Here is a 17,400-nt window from a genome sequence, read left to right as displayed (position 1 = left end):
TTAACTGAGCTATGATCTGGAAGTTAACTGCAATTTGCACTCAGAAGCAGTGATATCTTTGGACTTGTCTGCTATTGACATTTTATTACCCAGGTCAATGYCTTTAATGGAAAAACAATAGGAACTAAAATATACGCTAAAAAAATGCTGCAGTTATTTCTCCTGAAGATTAGAAACATGAGCTACCAGAAAATTTCAAATCATTTTTTAGTCAGAAAAYTCAATTTTACTTAAGCAAAATTAAAAAAAAAATTATATATATATATATTTTTTTATATATATATATCCATCCATAGGTCATTATGATGATCTAGATAAATTTTGAAAGTGCATTGTTTTGATTTTTTTATAAAATTAATTTTTTGATTTTGAAACAAACCTTATTTTACATTTATTAAAATAAAATAAATCCTAGCAAAAATTTTAAAAGTGTCAAGTGAATTGACACTTTTTTCCTYCAGATTCTGGTTCCAAAATTTTTGAGACTTTTGCCTCTGTCACTTTTTAGAGGTTAAAGACAAAACATAAATTGTATGATAAAAAAAAGTCTGCCTATTGAAATAAACAGCTTCTCAATAATGAGAAACACAAAAGGAGCACAAGAGCTTAGCAATTTCTCCTTTCAGAGGCATAATACAAAACAATATACAGCAAAGGAACAATACGATCAGTCTTTTTAAGCTTAACAAAAGGGAACTTGGTGCCAGAATATGCTGGTGTCYACTTGTATATGGATTTGAAAAGCTTGATGTTAAAAGAAAAACACAGAATAAATTAAACAGTCCTATTAGTGCTGCTCAAAGTGAATCAACAAAATCTTAAAATTAGATCATGATTGACAGAAAAGATGCCGATGCAGGATTAAATCTCCTCAGATGCCCTCCATCCTCCATTAACTTTTAAGAGCAAGACATACAAAGGCAGCAGAAAGGCTCACACCACGTGTCAGCCAGAGATGCAGCAGGCAGGCAATTCACAATTAGTATGGGGAAATCACCCCCCCACACCACCACCAAAATACAATGCCTGAGGAGCAATCAAAATACAAAAACAGGCCTCAAAGTCCTGGAGAGAAAAAAAATAGTCTAAAAATGAAACTGTATGTGGGGTTACACACAGCAGTCAAGCAACAGGAATTGTTATGTCAGCGGTTAAAGGCAACATGAGGAAAAAGCCAAACTTTTGGAATCAACCACTGATTTGGAAGACAGCACTTCGATGCTGATAACGCTGTTGTTCTACTTCTGCACATCATTAGATACAGGATTTGTGAAGCTTGAAGGGTGAGTTTCAGGTTAGAATAATGCCAAGACAAGATGTGAGCACACACATAGGAATTTATATGTTGCACAGGCAATGCAGAATGGGTCTAGTCTCAAATACTTCCTCAATAAGAGAGAAAAATGGTAACTAATATAAAATTAAAAAATAATATTTTTCGTGACATCATAGCTATATTACCAGAATCAGCAGCCACAGGATTTTGCTGGAGAAYACACAGAGCTATGGTAGGTCAGAATCCAACATCCCAGGCACATACTAGCCATATGACCAAGAATATCAGAGACATGGTGAGCAGCTATAGTTGGAGGGTGGRGGACCCACCGGGTGAAAAAAAATAGATTGAAAATAAACAGCATTCTAAAGCACAAAATAGCAAAGCCCTTTTCACTGTAGCCCATAGACAGTTTACCCTCTTCTTCTAGGTGATGAAGCAGATCTTGAGGAAGTTGACAACACTACAGTGACTACAATAAATATAGCAATGAATCAGACTTTCTTTCACAAACTGTTTTTCAGGAAGTTGACTTCAGCCTCCACACAGTGGYTTGGGCATGGGAATTCAAACATACAACATTTTACTATATCATAACAGTTAATTAATGAGGCTGAAAGCAGGTGTTAAAAGACCACCAACATAGCATTACAGAAACCTGCAAGCCTGTACAGCACCTCTCAGATCTACAGAGTTTGCACTGGTGGGCTTCCCTTTCTGGAGCAACTGCAATAGCTTTAACATTACTAGAACTGACTACAGAGAAAGGGCTATCCCAGAAAGCCAAAGTCTTTGTTGACAAACCTCTTCAAATCAATATATTTGGGTAAAAAAAATATGTCCAAGTATAGTCTGTGTGAAATACTGATTTATGTATTTGTCATTCCATTCACATTCCTGTTTTGCGACATGAAGGGCACACAATAAGTACAATGATCTTTTTGAAACAAAATTCTTATGTATTCAAGCTCATCTGTGACTTTTAAATGTCAGCTCCATGTAGGAGGCAGCAGGGAATCGAACTATTCCAAATGCAGAATCAACATAAGCATTCTTTAAGATGTACATGTTCACAGTTGGGAGGAAGGTTTGGGTTGTGCTCTGGTAGAGCTGTGTGAAGGATACATTTGAACCAGAGCCTCTGGAAGTGGTAGAAACTGCCAGGGTAGAGAGGTACATTTGAAACACACGCACATTGTGTTGATAGCATTCATTCCTTACCACAGAAAAAAGTTTAATATTGTTTGACAATTTTTCCCCTGCTCCACTCAATACATTTGTTTCCAAAAACATTTCTGGAAAGGTTTTAAAATAAATCCTCAGCTCCACTTTCCAGCCCCTTGGAATTTGTTAAGAATGCTTTAGCAATGAAATAAAGAACGTTGCTACATGAAAATTGTATTTTTTAAAAAAGGGCAAAAAGTTCTGCAGAGATGAGTGTTGATCCGTTTATTCTTTGACTGCACTTTCTGGATTTTAGTCCGTCAAACTTGACAGGACCAGCACTCAGTCAGTTGACTTCTGAATGATCTACTTTAAGATTACTATCATGTCCTTCTCAGTTATTAAGCAGAGGACAAACATTTCTCCTTAAGCATCATCAGATGTTTGTATTAAATCAGAAAAAAAGTAGATTTTTCTGATATACCCCCCCCCAAAAAAAATGCTTCACCCTGAAAACAACAAACTTATTTTGTTTCTTCTTCTTTCATTTTATACATTTTTTCTATATCCCCAGAAGAACAGGCTGAGCTTTCCCCCCTGGCTATTGATGGCATTAAGTGGACTGTTCAGCAGCTGTGCCCTACTGCCTGCCCTATTGATTGCTTTCTCACACGGGTCTTAATAGGTTTATTGATATTTTGGATTCATTTTGTCCTGATTTTGTCAGTCTCACACTTTCACAGTCAGATTCCCTTTTGCTTGAGGAATGGATGCAATTAGTCCAGCTCTTGAAAGACRACTTGTCATACTAATGATTTAGTCAGTAGTTTTGTCTAACCAGCCTCTTATCCAATTCTACAGTTTCTTTGGATTTTACTGCTGTTGATGGTGGCTTGTTTTTGTTTTTTAGGTTTTGGTAGTTGTTTTGTTTTGTTTTGTTTTTAAGAGTTCACATTAAGCAGGTCCATGCCATGATCTGTGTCTTATCTGCTAATTCTGAAGACAAGCAGCTTGGTAGCAATCTCCAAATTAATTCTTATTGTCTTTGAGGAACCCACTCTAGCATTCTTGTTTGACTATTTTTTAAAAACTATTTTTACCTGTTGCACGTTTTAACATCTGCAAATTTTGAAACGCTTTACTAGCATTAATTGGCACAGCATTAACATAGTTACAAAGTAATGTTGCTTTGTTTCAGTGAAAAAATCTGTTTCTTTGCCTTTAACAAGAAGAGGTAACAGGAAAATGTATTTAAATCTAAACTATTACTCACTTAAGAATTTTGCTGAAGAATAGAAAACAGATCCAATGAAAATATTTGTCCCTAAATTTTCAAAGACTATGGAAATTGTGCAGCTCCTGGAATCTCTTCAAAAGACGAAGACTTAAATGAGTATACTGAYCACTGGAAAAATATCGTGTCATAAAATATTTCTAACTTTCTCATATATTGATTATTTCCATTGATTTTGGATAATTTTACAGATTATATGTTTTTTTCACCATCCATGCAGTGCTTTATCTAGCTTGATTTGAAAGAACTAAGACATTATTTATCTTAAAATGTGTTTTGTTGATGTAAGAAACAAGTCTTTTATGACCTATTTCAAGTACTATATTGCTTTACATTTTTGGCGCAATTTTGCTGTTTAATTTTATGACACTATCTACTGTCCAAATTTACAGTATCAAAGTGCTTTGCAATATCAAAGTTCTTAAATCAGTATGAACATCCCATGTATTGACTTAGGGTAAGTGGCTTACAAATAGATTAAAGCTGGGCAAAAAAACCCACTACCCTTATCACAGAATCATAGAATAATTAGGGTTGGAAGGGACCTCTGGAGACTGTCTGGTCCAATGCCCTGCTCAAGCAGAATCACCTACAGCAGGCTGCCCAGGACTATTATCCAGATGGCTTTTGAATATCTCCAAGAGTGAGACTCCACACCCTCTCCAGACAACCTGTTCCAATGTTCAACTGCCCTCATCGTGAAGAAGTGTTTTTCTAAGGGTTAAGCGGAATTTCCTGTGTTTCAGTTTGTGCCCATGGCCACTCATCTTCTCACTGAGCACCACTAAGAAGAGCTTGGCTTCTTCTTCTTTACTCTACCCCATCAGACATTAATACATACTGGTAAGATCCCCTTGAGCCTTTTCTCCATGCTTAACAGTCCCAGCTCTCTCAGCCTCTCCTCGTTATGAAAGATGCTCCARTCCCTTAATCCCATCMCTGACCTCACCAGGGCTATGTCAAGGGAAAGGATCACCTTCCTTGACCAGCCGGCAATGCTCTGCCTAGTGCAGCACAGCAGGCTGTTGGCCTTTCTTGCCTTGAGAGTGATCCTCCTTCACCAAGGGCAAGTTGTCATTGCTCCAGACTTTCCCTCCAGTCTCAGGTGTTTGGGATTTCTGAAGGCTGGTCTTAACAGTAAAGACTTAGATGAAGAAGGCACTCTGTACCTCTGCCTTTTCCATTTCCCTTGTCACCAGGGACCCTGTCCCATTTAGTAGCAGGTCTACATTTTCCCTTGTCTCCTATTTATTGTTTAGGTACTTATAGAAGCCTTTCTTATTACCTTTCACTTATCTTTTCAATTTCAGCTCCAGGTGGGCTTTAGTTCCCCTAACCCTATCCCYGCATGCTTGGAAAGCATCTCTATATTTTTCCTGGGTCACTTGCTCCTGCTTCCACTTCTTTTATACTTCTTTTTTTATGTTTGAGTTTAGTCAGGAGCTCCACCCTCATCCATGCAGGCCTCTTGCCTCCTTTACTTGACTGGGATTGACTTGTTGAGATGGAACTTCCTTGAGCTTGGAGGAGGTGAGCCTTGAATATCAAGGATATATTTTAGACTCCTCTTCTTCCAAGGCCATATCCCATGGGATCCTTCCAAGTCAGTCTCTCTCTGAATAGGCCAAAGTCTGTTTTCGTTAAGTCCAGGGTTTGTATCCTACTTTTTGCCCTGCTCCATCCTCACAGAATCCTGAACTCCACCATCTTATGGTCACTGCAGCCAAGGCTGCTCCCAACCTTCACATTCCTAACCAGTTCTTCCTTATTTGTAAGGATGAGGTCCAGCAGAGCACCGCTCCTTGTCTCCTTGTCAGCAATTCAATCACCTGTGTTAAGAAGCTACCATCAATTCACTTCAGATCCAGTCCTGGACTTTTTGTGCCCTCCTATTTTGTTCCTTCAGCAGATACTGTGGTGGTTAAAAACCCCAATGAAGAGCAAGGCCTGCAAATGTGAAGCTTCTTCCAATTATCTGAAGAAGGCCTTTTCTACTTCTTCCTGATCAGGTAGTTTGTGGTAGACACTATATTATAATACATTAAATATCTACAAAAGAATGTTTTACTTTAAAACTATGCACTATTTATTCATAACCAAAACATAAGAAACATTTTCTTTACTTCGTATAAAACTTAGAACAGACAAATAATCACCTGTCTCATCAAATGTGGTGTGTTTTTTTGTTAGAAATTCTCTTGGTACTTCACAAATAAGGCTTCACTTTTTGTAATTAATCTATTTTCTTAAATAACATCAGAAATCTCATTGCAGCTTTTGCAACTTTGAATATTGATGGAGAAAAATTCCCCATGAGGTCCATGGAAATTTTCTTTCTCACTTTAGTCAGTCAGATTTTCATTCTRGTATTTCTGTGTCTGGGGAAGAACCAAGGATACTTTTTATTTACAAAAGATAATCTTGAGGAAATTAAAGGCCTTATAACTTGCACAATAGAGTTACTGGACATATTTTAAAACTCYCATATTTAAGCTAGCTGATAAATTAAGGATAGCATCAGAATAGTATTCAGAGGATTTAATTTGAAAATAACAAAAGATTTATAGTTAGTCCCCTGACTGCATGCTCAGCTACTTAGAATGAATTATTTGGGGTGGCTGYTATACTAGAGCACTCTAAAAAACAAATCAGAAGTTCAGTAATGGCAAGATCTTTTGTGTGTGTTTTATCTTACAGCTTCTACAAATATGACCAGTCCATTTCAAGTGTGTATGTAAATAATCATATTCTTTTCACTGTCATGTTTTCACTTCATATTTCTTAGCTCTTTTCATCTGCTTTTGAAGTAAATTAATTCGTCAGCATAGGCACTGCTCAACATCTAGCATAATGAAACCCTAATCCTAAGTGGGRCTGTCCTATAAAATAAACAAAAACAAACAAACAAAAAAAAAAGGAATAGAAAAAGAMAACATTTCTTCAGGTGTTCCTCAAACAGTATAGGACAGTAATATAATTTCTTTAAAATAAAATACATGTGTTTCTGGAAAACATTTCCATTTATAACTTTTGTTTATACATTAAGTTGTTTTGATTTTTAGCTCAGTTGGAAACAACACTGCATCTGCCCTTTGTTTATACAGCAGGATTAAAACAGAAGGATAAACGCAGGGTTCTTGGCTGGCTGAGGATTATAGAAATAACAGAAAGATCTCATAAAAACAGATAGCATCCTGCCTCATATCTGCAGTTCTGAAAAGCTAAAGTTTGGCAGACACACACTGTGGTTAAAGATTCCTTATTTGGGAGAAAAAAAGCAGCAAGGCTACAAAAGTTGAGAGCGAAGCAGTGTTCCCTGAAAAGACTTAAATTCAGATAAGCTGAAGTAGACATATACTAACTGAAAAAGCACCAGACCGATGGTTTAATAACTGCTCTTTCTAACAGAAGAGTTTGCATTCTTCAAAATGTGTTTGCAGTCATTTTTAATTAAACAGCAATATTTAATGTCTGAACACAGAATTCTCAAACTTCCCGATGGAGCTGTGAGTGTTACGGCTGCACACAAGCAAGGAATTAGAGAACCTTCTGCTCCACTTGATCAGTGGCAAACATCACTCTCACTAACCAGGATGGAGGCAGTGCCAGCTTGTAGTCAATGTTAAGCTGCACTGTCCCGGAAATCTCCACGCTCTAAAAATGTACTGAATGCACAAACAACACGGCCCAGTGTTCAGTCTACATCATATTGGAAAAATATCTGCCTTTCAATAAAATCTTGTCCTCAGAGGAGCTATAGGACTGAAAAGGGCCTCTAAAAATCACCTGGACTGTCTCCTTCTCCAAGGCAAGATCAGCTACACTTATGTCATTCCTGATAGATAGTTGCTTAACCTGTGCTTGAAGGTCTCCCACAATGCAATCTGCAAGGTTTTCTGCTATAGTGTTTCAGAAGATTTCCATCATCCTATCAGGTTTCCTAAAATCTAATCTCAATCTTCCTTGCTGCAGTTTAGGCCTGTGGGACTTAATGTCCTATTCCACACAGGTRTAGAGAAAAGTCACACTTCATCTTTGCAGCAGCCTTTTGTTAATGAACAACTGCTACATTCCAGACCCTGGCACGCTCCAGCACACTCACAGTAGTTCCAACTCCTTTGCCTTTTCTTGCAGCTTACGCTTTCTAGACTTCTGCTSAGTTTTGTTGCTCTCCTTAGAAATCTCTCCCATTGGCCTATCTTTACTTGATGTGCAACACCCAAAACCTGACACACTGTTCCAGCCGAGATGTTATCATGCATATAGGTCAGTAGCACTTTTCCTGTCTTGCATGCCATACTCCTGTTGTTGCAGCCAAGCTTGACAAGTGTCTTTTTGCAATAACTGTTGCAAAAACATAACTTTCAATATAAATCAGAACCTTCTTAAACTGAAAAAAAGGGTGTGAACTCAGACACAGATATGTGTATGTAAACATGTAGGTGTTGCTTTCTTGCACTACCAGGAGGCATCTCTAGTAAAAATACTTAATAATCACTTTTCCAACCTTTGTCAACCAGCCACTGGGATTTAACTCCTGAATATAATCAATTAAAGCTTAAATACTGTAAAAAATAAATAAATAAATAAATAAATACTTGGTATTATAATGTAAACAAGGCTTCCTTGCACATTGAGAGCCACCACGTTCAGGTACAATTCACCTTTTAGATGACCATATACTCTTGAGCACTGATCAGGTTAGCTTAACTGTGTGCYTTTCAGAGCTTTAACTGAGTTTCAGCTGGTTTTTGTAGGGTTCTCACCACGCAATTTTTTTTTTAAAGGAACGAAACCATTGATCTATCTTTTCTAGTTACAGCATTAAAAYCTGAACGTAGATGGCAGGTGAAGGTACTCCTTTAAATTGCATCATTTTTTCTTAAATAAATATTTCTGCAGCTCTCATAGGTGTCACAGAATTCATGAAACTTGAAGAAAATGATAGTTTGTCACACTTAGACTATATTCTACTGTGGTCAAGAGGACCTACATGGATGCCTTGCAGATCTCAAATATGCTGGAAGATACTTTATCTTCACAATATAACCCTCAGATTGTATAGAAAAAAAATTCAGAAATTCATGACTGAGCAACTACACAGATTATATACATGCTGAAGTACTGCAAAAATTAGAACCTCTTTGCCCATTCCATATCCCTTTCCTCCTACAGCAGAGATTGCTTAAGGACTTATTTTTAGACTATAGAAGTTGTACCATAACAGTTGAGGAGCTAGTTTCATGTACGAAACTACACTATTCCAAAGCAGTACCATTATAGAAGTGCTGTGCAAAGCAAAGATTATACAATGTGTTGCCTATTATTTTCTTTTTATTCTCATTAAGAATCAAGAGCAGAGTCCTCTGCTCTCTCCAAGGCTTTTTCAAATTGTTAATCTTTGCATAGTACACATTTGAAATGAATCCAAAATAAGTCATAAAAGCTAGCTAGAAAAGTGCAATGCCAGAAGAGAGCTTCTGTGCTCAGACTAAAGTATACTAGTTAAATTCCCAAATCACCAAAAATGGTGGAAAAGATTTAAATTGGTGCATTCTCAAGCAAAAAATTCAACGTCATCGCATAAACTTATTACACAGAACAAATAAAATGATAGTAGTCCATTGGAATACTTACAAAACAGAATTTTATACAAATTCTAATTTGACATAGAATCAYAGAATCAGTAAGGTTGGAAGGGACCTCTGGAGATCATCTAGTCCAACCTCCCGGCTCAGCAGGGTCACCTAGACATCTCCCCAAGAACTTGATTTGAAGTTCAAGGAAGTTTATGTGAAATTAATTTCAGAAATATTTTGTAAAATTTATAAAAACATATTCTGATGCAAATTTTCAAAAGGCATGGACACACACACACACAAGACCATGGCTTCAGGTCACACAGATTTGTTCTGCACACAAAATAGTTTTCCATGRTGTATATTGGTTGCATAATGGCAACTTGCAGTTGGGTCTACACCTTGTTCCCACCTGCCCGAGACGTGCAGCCTTGCTGTATCAAGCAAGAAGGATTAGGTAGTTTCCTGAATTACAAATTAACTATAGGCATAGAAATTTGGATGCATATATCACCACTAACACACAAAGGTCAACTATGCCATCAGGGACTGATTTGAGCAACAGAATTAACACATTCTAAAATAACCATTCCCCAGGACAAAGTAATTYGCAACACTCTTGCAGAACAAGAATGCAGTTGGTGCGACCTTATATTATTCCCAAACACTTTGATTCGCTGTCTTTAAGAAACTGAGCAGCATGGTACCAAGCTCCACTGGGCCAGGCTGGGCTCTTTATAAAGATTTTTCTCTCTCCATCTGTGCTAGTTCARTTCTCCCATGGTGAGGTTGTGTTGTGAAATGTAACTCTCCCACAGCCCTGGCTTTCTCCCAAGTGAAGCTCTCACCAGAGCCAACTTCTTATCTCCACATGTGCTTGCTACAGCCCACTCTCTCTTGTTTGGTGTCTTCAGGAGATCCAGGGAGACTGAAAAGAATTAGCAAATTTCCAGAAAATCTCTGAAGTTGGGAGACTGGGGGAGATGGACAGGYACTTTTTGCAGTAGTTTGTTTATGCAAGTCTGGCTACTGGGACAAGCTCATACAACAAACAAGCATGATCAGAAGTCATTTAAAGCCTGATTACTTTTTTTTATATTCAAACAGTTCTCAAGAAGAGCTAGAGCTTGAGCACTAGTGTAAATGTTTAATAGAGCAAAAGATCTCTTAAAAAGGTGAATAGGCCACAGAGAGTCCCTTTTGGAGTCAATCTTTGGATTGAGCTGTGCATGTAGAACTAACTGTAGGGAGGAGAAAAAGTTAAATCTGTCCTCTAAATTTCAATTAAGTAGACCTGTGAATGTGGCTCAGTCAAAAGTTATATTGTAGAAAACTGTAGCAGAAAAGGAGAATTTTAGAACAGATTTTCAAAAGTGTTTCTTATGCATGTAATCTGTTCACCCATAAAACTGGTAGGCTTACACACAGAGAAACACATATATGCATACAAATGTTCACATACAACTTGAAGGAGAAAAAATCCCCAAATTGTTTTCAAAACCACGAATGATTTTAAATGTTTTTATAAACAGATCTGACCGAATGCCTTCGTATGGTCAAAGTTCAGTCCAGTGTACCCTTTAGTTAATTTACTGTGTCATAAAACTTGAGATCAAACACTATTCAGCGTGGCAGAAGCAAAAGACTAGAAAGCATACTGTGGATTACAGCTTATGATGAAAGACACAGTAATGTGTCAAATGGAAGAGTTCAGCATTTATTTAAAGAGCCTGAAAGCAGTTATTAAAGCTGGTGAAGAGCTGTGGTTAATGACCATAGAGAATTCTTACACACCAAAAAGACTAGATCCATGACTGAAGAATATTAAGTAACCAATCATTTGATTAGAAATGCTGTAAGCAAAAGCATAAAGTCAAAATASTTAAGAAAAACAATGTAGAACTGTAACAAAAAAGAAAGTTGCACTCTGAAATATGYCTTATTAATAAACACACGAAATAGCAGAGGTCTGGAGAGGCTCCCAGTAGTGAATTACATCATTTGCTGCAATGTTTGACCAAATTTCAAACGGATTGAGAGTGCAGAATGTTCTTTGCGTAACACTAGCAAGTCAATAGTGGGCTCTAAATGAAAGGATTCATCATTTAACATCCCTTCTGCTGCTTTCTTTTCATTACAACAAAAGGCTGTTTCAATTAGAGCAGTGCAAATTCTCTGTACCGAGTTCCACATGGGTTTTGGTTCAAAGAGTTTTATGCAACACCAGCATCTCCAGGGATTAGCTTCCCTGCAGAGTATGGCTCTGCCAGTGCTGGGGCTGTGACTTGTTTGGGTTGATCTGTGCTTGCTATCCCTCCCCCAGGCTCTCAAGAGAGTACTAGTTCTCAGTGATGGGCCTGATCTGACCTCTTCCCAGTGAATAAGACAGTGTAGCCTGCAGAKTGGATGCTGAGGCTATTGCAGTACGGCAGAATTGCACCCCTCAGCTGTACTTTTAGCTATTTTCACCCCACTCCTGATGGGAGGTTAACCATGTCCTTCTGTCTCCCCCCCCCCTTCATTTTCCAACCACATTAACACAGGAGACCCTTATGCAATTGTCACCTTCCAGATGCACCTCTTTTGGGATGTCTTAATAGAGGAGTTAAAGGGGATTCTACAGGTTCTTCAATACAGATGCATTGGCCTAGAGGTATCCAGTTTCTTTAGAAAAGCATATTTAATTCACCAAAGCTTTGTATACTTAATTACGTCTCATAAACCTTAAGTAGACCAGCTGATTCAAGCACGGCATGGATTGGGAGAGGAATGTAGATTGAAAGTGAAAAAATAGAAATTTGAAATTATAAAATGCACATTTTCAASAATTAACAGGCATTGTTAGCAGTCAGCTTCCTTCTTGGAATTAGTTTAATATACTTGCTCAGTCAYGGAGCTCAGACACGTCACCAACGATCTATTGCACTACCTAACAGCCACTAAATGATATTTTCAACAAATTGATTTGATGCCTGAGTCTTATCTGCAATTAAGTACAGTATTCTATAGCTGACTGGCAAAAATTAAATAGGATCCAATGTAGATGGCAAATGGCAGTAAACTGCTAAGTACTCAGAGAATGAGAACACAGTTGCTCTGTTGCTGTTTAAATACAGTAAAGGTAGCTGAAGGCAATGTGCAAGGCAGCAAGTTTCATCAGGGAGCTCACAGCTAAACAGACACTATCAAGTCCTGTTCAACACTGTTGATAATGCAGATGTCTATAGACAGTATTTTCAAAAATCATACTATTTCGCTATAAACATGCTGGTTGGTAAACATAAYACTATAAAATATTATGACATACCTATTAGATTATGTCAAGCTCTGACAGTTGAACCTAATAAGCCTCAAAAGCTAACACTGTTTATACTCCTGTATATAGTGTCTTTTCTGCCAAGAGCAAACCTCCTCCACTTTCCATTGCTAATAAGGTTTAGCAAACTTTACATTCAGCACCAAAGCACAAACCAATGCACTCAAAGGCATGTTCTTTTGCATAAAACTCTTGAGACTCATTTCTTTTCTCACTTATTTGGGGATCTCATAACAAGCTCTATATTTAGGCTAAGTCTTTTGGTTCCAAAAGCTTCCTCTGACCTTTGTCTGAGAAGGTCCAACATTATTTTCATTAAGCATTCAAAATTGTTTTAGGGACATCACTCATCTCCAAAAATGGTGCCTTCTACTTGTACTTTGCAAGCCCCTTAGAAAACAACAATTTTGCCTGCCACATGCATGCCACAGAAAAATGCTGGTAACATCCCAAAAGGACAAGCTGGTCCTAACTGCTCTACGGAGCTGGACTCACACTGCTGCGGGGGCAGCGGTGGCGACACGCCGCAGTGTACTCAGGGTGTCAAGGAGCAAGGGCATCCACTTCCCTCACAACATCCTCAGGCTCAACTCATGATCTGCATGGCCTGCTTTCCTCTTAAATATAAACCATCATCCCATCCAGAATAAGGAGACTATAAGCGAAGGGGATCCATTGCAGAACACGCACACCCAGAGAAAGCAAATTATTGTTAAAAATAATAGTAATTAGAAAAGAGCAATGTGCTTGCAATCTCTAAAAGTCTAAGATGCAGGTACTTTGAAATGTACACTAAAAGACAAACTAACACACAGAAAACTGAACCATTCCAGCAAAATGCTGCAGACAAACTGTCAAATAAATATACTGAAACTTAAAGGAAAACAACGATTAAATGACATTATTATTCCTGAGCTCTGCAACGGAAAAAAAACTGAAGAAAACTGAAAGAGAACCAAATTGAAAGAAGAGTTTAAAAATGGTGTTGCTTGATCCTGGCTGCTCTCAACCATATTCACAACTGGAAGAAAATCACAAACTCTATGACCCTAAACTAAAGACAAAACAAGATATTACACCCCTCTCCTCTAGAAAACAATCACATTTTTCCCTTTAAAGGAGTGAAGACACTTAAGAAGAAACAGACTTACTTACACCAAAGTCCTAATAGAAACAACATGGTATGACCTGAAGCAAAATGTTAATTAAAACCATTCCATATTTCTTTTCCAAGCAAAATCCTTTTGTCTGACTTTTAAAGATTAATTTGACACACTTCCTTTGCCTGGAAAGTTCTCTTTTTTTCTGTTTATACTGTACAAAGCATGAAATTATTGTCCTAAATGCTTTGTTCCCTCTAATTGCATGAAATTTAGTAACATTTTGAAACATATTTCTAAGATGATGAATGCCACAGTTGACATGAAAAACATATGGGTATGCCTATTTGCATGCACAAACCCCCCATACTCAGTATAAATAAGAACTAGCACTGAAGTGGCTGGTTGATATTTTGTCCCCAATGTGCCTGTACTACCAACACAGTACACACAGAATCAGTAAGGTTGGAAGGGACCTCYGGAGATCATCTAGTCCAACCTCYCTGCTCAGCAGGGTCACCTGCAGCATGGTAGACAGGGTTGCATTCAGGTGGGCCTTGAAGATCTCCGGAGAAGGAGACTCCACAACCTCTCGGGGCAACCTGGTCCAGTGCTCCGTCACTCTCACAGGGAAGAAATTCTCCCTCACAGTCAGGCGGAGCTTCCTGTGCTTCAATTTCTGCCCATTGCCTCTTSTCCTGTCACACGGGACAACTGAAAAGAGTTTGTCCCCATCCCCTTGACACCCTCCCTTCAGGTACTTGTCCACATTGATAAGATCCCCCCTCAGTCTTCTCTTCCCCAGGTGCAATGGCCAACGCGAATGCTGAATTACTGTTTGCACAAACGCCTCAGTCACCACCCAAGAGAAATATGTTCCTCACAACAAAGTTAGCTTTTTTCTCCCTTTCTCTCTCAGGCCATACAGCTTCTTTTCTCTCCYTTTCAGTCAAAATTTGGATATCTGAAAGGATGTCATATCCCTAGGCAATGCTAGTGAGAATTAGATCCATTGTAATCCTGCTTTCTTCCAACATCTCTGTGTCACACAAAAAGGAGATTGCCACCATTTGAGGTTAAAAAAAATATATATAKAKAGAGAGAAAATTTTATTCCTTTCCTTTCCACCATTCAGAAAACATTCCTGTATCTAACTTCATAGGCACTTTTACACAAAAATCTAGCATTAGAATCATGGAAAATAGATAAACACCGAACAGAATTTATTTTTTTCTGGAAGGCACTAGGTGAGGCTTGAAAAGGCCATTTAATATTCAGTAAAACTGCAACACTTTCCCTTTTAAATACATTGCTGGCCAAAAGAAACACAGGCTGAAGATATTAAAGTATTGCAGATCAAACCCAAATTATTCAGAAATTTAGTAAAAATATGACAATAAACCCCCAAAACATTCAGGGGCAGTGGGGCAAGACAGAGGGAAGATATGCTCTTGGGTAGCCTCTGTGGAATTCACGACACAACTAGTTGCACCATTCAATTTACTAGATTATCAAAATTACTTATAAACATAAATTACATACCGCAGAGAAAAACTGCTTGWTTGAAGCACCAGCATCCACCATGCCAGGTCTAGTTCTCTGCAAGGGGGAAGGGTTTCCCCAAGCACAGGTGYCAGCGATGCAGCCCAAACGCAGGGGCCACGGCTGCGGCACTGGCAGGGGAAGGCAGTTGCTCAGTTAAGACTCCAGTGGCAACTGAAATGTTTCTCTGTGGGGGAAAAATGGGAATGAAGAAGGATTAGAGAAATTATCCTCTAGGAAAATCTTTGCTCGGTGAAGCAGTTTAGCCAGTGGATTATCTTTTAAATATTTTCAAAATATTTTTATATAATTAAACATTTTTTAAATACCTGAAAGCTGTAAAACACTGTGTTCATACAGCTTTGTTAGAAAGCCCACTTGTTTGTATATCTTGAATAAAAATCATGTGAACAGTTACTTCTGAAGAACTTACTTCTATTAGATTTAATCTAAATCAGTTAAGCTGGAGAAAAAGACTAAACTACTTTTGAATACTCTGTCACATCATTCAGCAAGCATGCTGGCTCATCTCTACTTTACAGCCATGACATAATAAAGACAATCCAGAACAAAGCATTTTCCAGGGTTATCTCCTGCTTATAATTTTAATTTATAAAAATAAATAGAAGTTTAATTGAATATATTCCTTATAATTTCCTCCTCCCTAATATTTCCAAACCAAGTGGCATTTTAAAATGCAGATACACAATCAAACAGTTAAGATGCATTCTTTTTACTGGAAATAATTTTAAATTTACAAATAATATTAAAAATCATAATAAAGAAAGCGATRCGGAAATTTATTCTAGGCATTGAATGATTATAAATCAGAGTGGACAATTTTAATATTTTCTTTCTCTTCACACAGACTAATTTCCAAAACCTTAAAATARTTTCTAATCATGTTTACATTCAGGGATTCCTTTTTTTAGTCTTCTACACATATTGTAATTAACAGTTCTAATTAATCTGGTTAAATTAGGCTTCATCCTTGGGCAAATATAAAAATGTCTTAATTTTGGGAGATATTGTGGCCTTGGGAGAAAAGTTATGACAGAACCTCTGAAAAGCCTCACTGATTTTTGTCCAGAGTGATGTTAACATTTAGCAAAGTATTTTTGATTTCAGTGTTTCACTCAAGGTGCCTAAAAACTTTGTCATCGCCTGCTCAGGACATTTTCAGTCTTTCTTCTACACCTTTGGAAGCAGATGTTTTATTGAAAAAGAGACTGCTAGCAACCTGCTTTGGACTCAGCTTCACTCATATTTTGCTGAGATTACTATCAGGCAAGCTTCTTTCCTAGCTCATCTTTTACAATAAGCAGGACCAGGTCATTTATTTGCCCACCTGCCTTTTTCTTTGCAAAGAAAGAAGGGAGCAGTCTCCCTTCAAATCCATTTTGTGGAAGGAAGAAGTATACATCTTTTGACAAGCAGTCTCACAGATGTACCACCTGTTTGCTTTATCTAGTTGAGCACTTCTCTAGTTCACAGAAATCACTGTAATGTGAGGCCCAACATAGTACTTCATCTGTAGGGTGAAAATTTGATGGACTGAGGACACTGCCTTTAGTTTCACCCTAGGTATACTGATGACTTAGAAATCTGCTGCTTCTTTTGCAGTTTAATTGTGCCCAGACATTTCCCCTCTTCCTCTCACTTATCTGAAGTCTGTGGTATGACACCGTATCTTCAAACTCAACAGAACTTCAGTGTAGCCCCTGCTCTTCACTGTTGTCACAGAGTCACTAGAAAGGTATACTTTGGTATTTAATCTTCGAAGTAGTTTTTTCCTTTTTCCTTCTTTTTTCTTCAAATTCCTATTTTGTTCCATTTCAAWATCATGATGTTTCTTCCACTAAAAAAATCCTACCTGTATCAAAGTAAGTAAAACTTTATATCCCAAGTATCATGACCTTTCAGCTTCATTGACATAAATGCCTTTTGTCTAATTTCCTTAGCACCAGTGCTGCTTTCTCCAGTACAAACAGACTAGAGCCACAAAGGTCATCGCCTTCTTATTTCACCCACATTCAGGAATCTCTTCGCTGACTGCACCTTTTCCTCTGGCTCTTGTCTGTTGCTATTGCCCTGGATAATCTCTTCAATATGACCCTGAAGGCAACGAT

General features: G+C 37.8%; 1 long non-coding RNA gene across 1 annotated transcript in view; it reads right to left on the bottom strand.

Annotated features, from left to right (window-relative positions):
• LOC146591240 (uncharacterized) overlaps window positions 1–15,352 on the bottom strand; it is a 116,760-nt gene extending 101,408 nt beyond the window's left edge. The window contains exon 1 of the long non-coding RNA XR_014896843.1: window positions 15,272–15,352. This is a non-coding gene — a long non-coding RNA (uncharacterized LOC146591240). The remainder of the gene's footprint in view (window positions 1–15,271) is intronic.
• Window positions 15,353–17,400: the final 2,048 nt, after the last annotated feature.

The sequence above is a fragment of the Rhea americana genome, unplaced genomic scaffold, assembly GCF_003343005.1.
Source record: "Rhea americana isolate MKP2758 unplaced genomic scaffold, rheAme1 scaffold_38, whole genome shotgun sequence".
NCBI classification, from domain to species: Eukaryota; Metazoa; Chordata; class Aves; order Rheiformes; family Rheidae; genus Rhea; species Rhea americana.
This window is presented reverse-complemented; position numbering and strand designations above follow the sequence as displayed.